Genomic DNA, 7,500 nt, shown 5'->3' on the forward strand with positions numbered 1-7,500 from the left:
ACAGTCATACCAGACCCCAAAGATCCATTCAAGCAAATTAAGAGATCTACCGCTCTTCAGTCCTTCCAGTTACATTTGAGATTAGCAAAGGTTGAAAGCTATGCAATTGGCTAGTCAGCTAGCTACATCAACATGCATCATTACATTTCACTGCCTGCTATGAAAGAAGTCGATAAAGACACAGTCACACCTAGTTACCTCTCAACAAAAAAAAAGAACCTTGTAAGATGTAAATCTTGTTCTTGAATAGTTGGCAACACATAGAACATTTTTGTAAGCTAGCCAAGAGAGACACCGGTCTCAATGGACTCCTGTGAAACACAAAGTCATATTAATAAATATAGTACTACAAGGAAACAGCAACACAGCAAACATGCGCTGTGGATAATGGGAGAAATGAAGACAGATCATCCGTTTCTCTCTTACAGGAAAAGGGAGTTAAAGATGCCTGGTGGGGGGTTGGTGGTGGGTGGGGGGTGGGGACTGGGGGCGGATCTGGCACGCAGCCCACAGCACAAGGTCCTGCAGCGTAGGCCTGTACCGTCGATGGGCCCCTCTTTTCCTCACATCCGAGGCCCGGGTTGTTATTTCTAACGGTGCACTGGACCGTGGGTAACCGACCGAGCCGCGGGGCACTGGACCGTGAGTCATTACAGACGCAAGCTACAGGGGCCCAAAAAAACGGCCCCCTCTCCCACCGTCACTGCGCTGTGTGCAGCCAGACATGCTCCCAACTGCCCTGGGTCTCCAGCACGAGCTGGGCATGCTGGGTAATCTTTTATAAATACATCCAAACACCAAAACATTGAAATGTTTGAAACTGGCCATAAGTAAATTATTTATTTAATTAATTAATTAATTAATTAATTAATTAATTAAAAAAAAAATTATATATATGCACAATTTGTCTCAGAATGTACTGCAAAATAAATTGGGTCATTGTTGGAATTTGAAAATAGAAAGGTAGAAGGACACTTGGTAACATCCCTGAAGAAAAGGGGAGCGTCTTTCTACCTTTCTAATGCCAGAGTACCACCTCTATGTCCTCACTGTGAGGTCACAGTGCAAACTGCTTACCAGGAAGAACGGCAAACACAGACTCTCTAATATAAAATGTGCTGCCTAAAAAACCTGCACCACTGCCAAACACTGAACACTAAAAAAAAAAAATGCAGAGGAATAACACCGTAAGCACAACCCAGGTCCCCGTAGACTACGGAAGCCCGGAAGGTAAAAAAAAAGGCTCCGGAGCGGCAGACCGGAATGCCGCCGAGGGCTCTGACATTCCCGGCGTTCCGGGACGATTCCGCTTCCCGTCTCGGAACGCCGCAGGGGGCGAGTCTCTCGAGTCAGCGGGGCCTGCGTTTCCGACGCCTCGCTCGCCGTCTGCCTGAGCCGGATTTCAGCGGCGAGGCTCAGGCTTGGACTGCGGGCCGGGCCGGGCCGGGCCTTTCCGTAGCCCGCCCGCACGCCATTCTGAAACACAGGACAAAGGAGACGGAACGAGTGCAGATTCGCCTACAGGGCGCGTACGCCGCGCCTCTTGTTCTGCCGAATAAGCCCGGCCCGCGGCGAGCTCACGGTCCCGCGCGGGCCCACGCCGGTTTTTCACGCCCTCGGCGAGCGACGCCCAGACTCCCGTTTCCACCGTCGGCCGGGACACCCCCCCGACCTTCACCTGTTGAATATTGATGGACATCTGCCGAGCTCGCTAACGAGGAAGCGAGACCCGTCCCACGCTGGCTCTCCCTAGGTCAGGGGTCCCCAGGGTTCAGGGGGTCTTATCCGAAAAGGGCCCACAAAAAGTGTAGGTTTTAGTCCAGCGCCACGACACCCAATTCAAATAATTAACAAATCCGAGTCTTCAGTCAAGACCTTGATTAGCAGAGTCAGGCAGCTCAGCGCTGGGCGAAAAAAACTGAAACCTGCACCCACACCGGCCCTTTTCGGATAAGATCGGGGACCCCCCCCCACGCTACACGCTACGAGACGCTGGTCAAGTTTGACCATTGTTCACATGGACGTAAAACAGTCCAGTTCAAAGAAGGGTGGCGTGAACGTTCATAACTGAAATGTACGAATGGTTTCTTAGGAGGCTAATTTACACCCTCTACTCCTTTAGTAAATATTTCAGTATTTAAAAAAAAATAAATAAATAAAAAAAAAAAAAAAAAAAAATGATATTCCTGTTCTCAGATCTCCAGCCTCACGCTGGAACCCAAACCCCGCCCAATCCGTTATCTTAAACCCCACGCTTCATGATGCCATTTAAGCAGACCTATCTGACAGCAAGTATGAATGACATTAGAAAGCAGAGGCTCTACCTGGGGACTGCCTCACATAAACACGCTCAACGTGTGCTTCCAACATAAAGGCCCAGCCGCTGTCCGCACGTTAGCACGTTAGCGCATGCTTCAGTGACAAAGAGCAAAATTCTCTTTATGCAGGATTTCAGGGGTGAGGGGGGAGGGGGCCGGGGGGTTCCACTGAGAGACTGTCACATCCCACTTACCATCTACACAGACATGGTCTACAGATGCATGATGGGAAATATATATTAAAATAATTCTGAATTCGATAGCGGCAGACTATCAAATCAAGATTATCAAGCCCTCCCCTATGCACAGGCACATGCACACATGCACAGACAAGCAGACAGACAGACACAGCAGACACAGGCACGCACACGACAACAGACACATAGCACAACACAGGCACACACAGCACACAGACACCAACACACAACACACAGCACACAAAAGACACACACGCACACAAACACACAGGCACACAGACACATGCACACAAACACACAGGCACACAGACATACGCACACAAACACACAAGCACAAAGACATACGCACACAAACACACAGACAGGCACACACACACACCTTCCATTCAATCAGACAGTACTGCTTTGATATGCTGGCCTGCACACACACACAGGCGCACACATACAGACACACACACACACACACACACACACAGGCACACAGACACACGCACACAAACACACAGACACAGGCACAGACACACACACACACACACACCTTCCATTCAATCAGACAGTACTGCTTTGATATGCTGGCCTGCAAAGTCACCAAAGCTTTGAGCAAACAGAACATAATCCGGACAAGAGTATCCTTTTCAAAAACATCTGTGCTTCTGAGCTGCCATCCCGAGTGGCTATAGGCTACTAAACACAACTTAACGTTCTGTACATTCACACCCACGCAGTACAATGCCGGAAATTCCACATTACTTATGAACATATTTTCCGTCTCAATGTAAATATAAATAAATAAAATGAATGTCAGTACTGCACATAATGAATCATGTTCCAGTGCAATAATGCTTAGCGGATGTTTACACACTTGAAGAGATTAACATTACACGATGGAAGCACGTCCACCACTCCACCACGATCCCCCTGTTCTGTCACTCGAGGCTTAAAAAAAGTCCATATATTAAAAAAAAATCAGCCAGAGAAACTAGTTAATAACCACTGCAGCATATTTATCACGCGTGTGCGTCACGTTTTACATGAACGAGAAAAGCAGTGGAATACGGAATGTTCACTGCTAACGCTCCGGAGCGCTCTGCAGCCGTAACCGCGGTAACGCGCGGAGCTTCGGGGCGCCGTGATTGGGCGATTGGGAGGGTCGTTGGACGTGCGGGAGAGCGGCAGCTGAGGCGTTTCAGTCGGAACAGGGCCAGATGGAGGACGAGTGTTCGCTGAAAGCCCTGAGTGATGTTCTCTGATATAATAGCCCCAACCATACTCATCTCTAATCTCCGCAGTGGTTATATTAATTAACCACACACATGCTTACATGCGTACGTGCGGGGGGAAGGGGGTGGGGCACACACAGGCATACACACACACACACACACACACACATATACGCACAAGCGTGATGTCACACATACACACACAGACATAGATACATAGATGCACACCCACACAGACACACAGTCCCACACATACACACACATATGCACAAGCATGATCTCGCACACACACACAGTCACACACACACACCCACACTCATACAAATGAACATCTGACAAATTAATGAAGGAAACATTCATTAATTGTCAATTAATTAATCAGCCAAGGATTTTGCCACGATTTCTGTGAGGAAGTATTCTACCAGCCACGCCACTGCTGGCAGCTGTCCAGATTTTCTGAGAACCAACAGTGGCCAGTATCTCTTTTTAAAAAACAGAGATGGCCACAGCATTGAGAAATCCGCCTGGGGGGAGGGGGGGGGGGGGGTTCGAGGAGGTGAAGGCTTCAGCTCAAGTCTTTGCTCAGAAATAGACTCTTGCCTTTACCCCAGTGTGTGTGAAGAGTCCATTAAAACGCTCCCCGTTTCTGCACAAAGCTCTTCATACCCCCTACCATGCGGCCACTTGACTGACATCTACCATCCTGTTCCCATTGGTTTGTATAACAAAGGCAATACTGTATAATGTGATTAAAAAGCAATACTGCAATGTTACTAGATATATCTAATATATATATATTTTTTTGCTGCACTGGTATGCTAACTGTCAGTGCACTGGGTCATTTTAAACTCAATGTTTTATTGGTCATTTTAATTTATGTAGTTATCTATTTGAGAGGAAAATGTTTCTCAAACACAATGGATTATTTTTTTTAAAGGAACATCTAGTCGCTACCAGCTGAAACGCTCACAGGTGTTTCACTGAACCGCTAACGTAACGGACCTGTTGAGGGGAGGACTGATGACAGTGACACACATATATAAACCGAACGGGAGAGCCGGCCCCACCGATCCCGGTCCCCGGCCACACAGGGGCGCGGCGCGGCGGTACGGTGAGGGCCAGCCGCCGGTGTCGTTTCCCCCCGGGAGCGCACGGGCGCATCTGGCGCCCCCGCTCGTATTCGGCGGGAACCCTCCCGCCCCAGTTCCCCACGGCGTTTAAAAACCGCGCTGACCACCTGGCGCGCGGAGAGAGCTCGCCCTGAACCCGAGTCATCTTCAGCAGCGCTCACCTCTCAGGAGGAAGAGAGACCTGCTGCTCCTGCGTGACACGAGCCAAACTGTAACCCGACCCTGCTCTTAAGAGACCCGCGCGAGAGAGTGTGAGAGAGAGAGAGAGTGTGCGTGGGAGTGTGTGTGTGTGTGTGTGTGTGAGAGACAGTGTGTCTAAGCGTGTGTCTGTGTGTGCATGAGACAGTGTGTGTGTGGGACAGCATCTGTGTGTGTGTGTGTGAGAGAGTTTTGTGTGTGTGTGTGTGTGTGTCTGTGCGTGTGTGTGTGTGAGACAGCTTGTGTGTCTGTGTGTGTGTGTGCATGAGACAGTGTGTGTGTGCGTGACAGCTTGTGTGTCTGTGTGTGTGTGTGCATGAGACAGTGTGTGTGTGCGTGACAGCATCTGTGTATGTGTGTGTGTCTGTGGGTGTGTGTGTGTGAGACTGTGTGTCTGCGTGCGTGTGAGACAGTGTGTGTGTGTGTGTGCGTGTGTGTGTGATCTGCGTGTGTGTGTGTGTGTGAGAGAGTGAGAGAGAGAGAGAGTGTGTGTGTGTGACAGCGTCAGTGTGTGTGTGTGTGTGTCTCTGACCATTCAGACTGACAGTGTCCATCACACAAAGAGACTGTGCCTGTCTGACAGAGGGCTGAACGTGGGGGGGGGGGGAGGGGGGCAATGACAAAAGGGCCTCGATAAACGGGATTTTACACACTTACAGGGGAGAAAAGAAACCGAAACATGAGCAGATAAAGACTGCAGCACAACGTGTTAACACTGCCCATCCAGCGGGGATCAATTCCAGTTCTCAGCCAGGACAAAAGGACCCGTCACTCATCAACGTGAGTGTGAGTATCTGTGTGATTTTTCAGAAAGCTGAGGGGGGCACTGGGTTGGCCTCACTTAAAATGAACCTCAAGATTTATTTTAAAACACACTCACAGACTTCTTCTTTCTTCTAAAATTCATTCTTTCTTCTACAACTGAAAGTTCCAAATTTAATAGCATAACAACAGCTTCAACAAGTAAAAGCAGGTGTATGCACTGTAAGGAACTGATTCTGCTCAAACAGGCAAGACAAATCCATCAGCATTTCAAAAAGACCAAGACAAACTCAACCTGAAATATAAACAAGAGCACTGAAATCAAGAGATGTCAGAACTTCGCGTGCGTGCTGGCAGACGTCGCAAACGTGGACAAAAACGCAGTTTCTACTGCTCTGACCGAAGACATCACTGACTTGCGTGTGTCCCTGGCAGATGTCTGCGCAGTCTCATTAGATGACACACAACGTCCCCACAGGCAGACCCGAGGATCGTCCAGCTGAGCGTTGATGTCCGAAGCGGTAAGACTCAACGCAAACGAAACGTCGGGTCGCGTCCTCTCGCGCGGAGGAAGACCGCCAGTGAGGAGAAGAACGTCAGTCCCAGACTCAGACAGCGTCCAATAACAAAAGCCTTTTCTCTCTCTCTCTCTCGGGCAACAGACACAACAGCGTAACGACAACACGATACAAGAAAAAAAAAAAAAACACATTACCTCTCCTCCTGTGTGAAGTCCTCTTTTTTTTTTTTTTCAGGTGAAATTCAATTGCCCCTGCTGCCGACCCATCTCCATTTACAAACAGACAGTCTCTCTTCCAATATATAAGGCACCTTGATTTACTGCCCAGCTTGTACGAAGGAAAAAAAAAGAGAAAAAAATCCAAGTGTTTTATTGTACAGCGAAGACACTGTGCCCCACGGTTAATTCTGTCTTCAGAAGCAAGTGTGAGAAAGACTGTTACTCCTAATCTACGGTAGCAAATGAACAGCAGGACTCTGGTCTCCACTGCCCTCTCTCCCTCTCTCACACTCTCTCTCTCTCTCTCTCTCACACACACACTTCATCTCACACGCCGACCATCACACACCTCACCACACACACACACACACAGGCGCTGAGTCTGTCACGGCCCCCTGCCTTGGCCCCGCCCACCTCATGAATTATGAATGGCCTCCAGGGCAAACACCCTACCCCCTTTTCTCTCATCCTCCCACATGAACAGGCACACGGGCACATGCACACAAACACGCACAAACAGCCAGGCGCATGCACACACAGGGACCGAAACACACGCTTGTATGCATACACAGACACACACACACACACACACACACACACACATCAGCAACAGCACACACACTCACACACATGCAAACACACACACACTCACGCACACAAACATGCGCACACGCACACACTCTCACACACAAACATGCGCACACACACACACACACTCACGCACACAAAGCAGTCACCCATGCACAACGTTCCCCTCTGTCCCACAGAGTGGACGTGGAGGACCGCATAGACAGCTCTACTGCTGTAGGGATTTTTAAGGTTCTGCATCACCGGCACCCTCTGGGCATTCGGTGTTGGAACCTCGCCTCACCCCCCCCCCACCCGCATCTCATTACAGTCAGGCCCCGTCAATCGGGCGCGCGATCCAGTCGATAG

At 49.4% G+C, this 7,500-nt stretch overlaps 1 protein-coding gene across 19 annotated transcripts in view; it reads right to left on the bottom strand.

The window, feature by feature from the left end:
- Positions 1–7,500, bottom strand: part of nfasca (neurofascin homolog (chicken) a) — a 103,423-nt gene that overhangs the window by 70,837 nt on the left and 25,086 nt on the right. Inside the window, exon 2 of one of the 19 annotated variants that reach the window (XM_064306694.1) lies at positions 6,541–6,673. The exons of 17 other annotated variants lie outside the window; for them this stretch is intronic. The gene's annotated coding sequence lies outside the window, so the exon portion shown is untranslated. Of the gene's footprint in view, positions 1–6,540; positions 6,881–7,500 lie in introns of those variants that run through there. One more of the 19 variants, XM_064306693.1, reaches the window with a different exon arrangement.

This window comes from Anguilla rostrata, chromosome 13 (genome assembly GCF_018555375.3).
Source record: "Anguilla rostrata isolate EN2019 chromosome 13, ASM1855537v3, whole genome shotgun sequence".
NCBI classification, from domain to species: domain Eukaryota; kingdom Metazoa; phylum Chordata; class Actinopteri; order Anguilliformes; family Anguillidae; genus Anguilla; species Anguilla rostrata.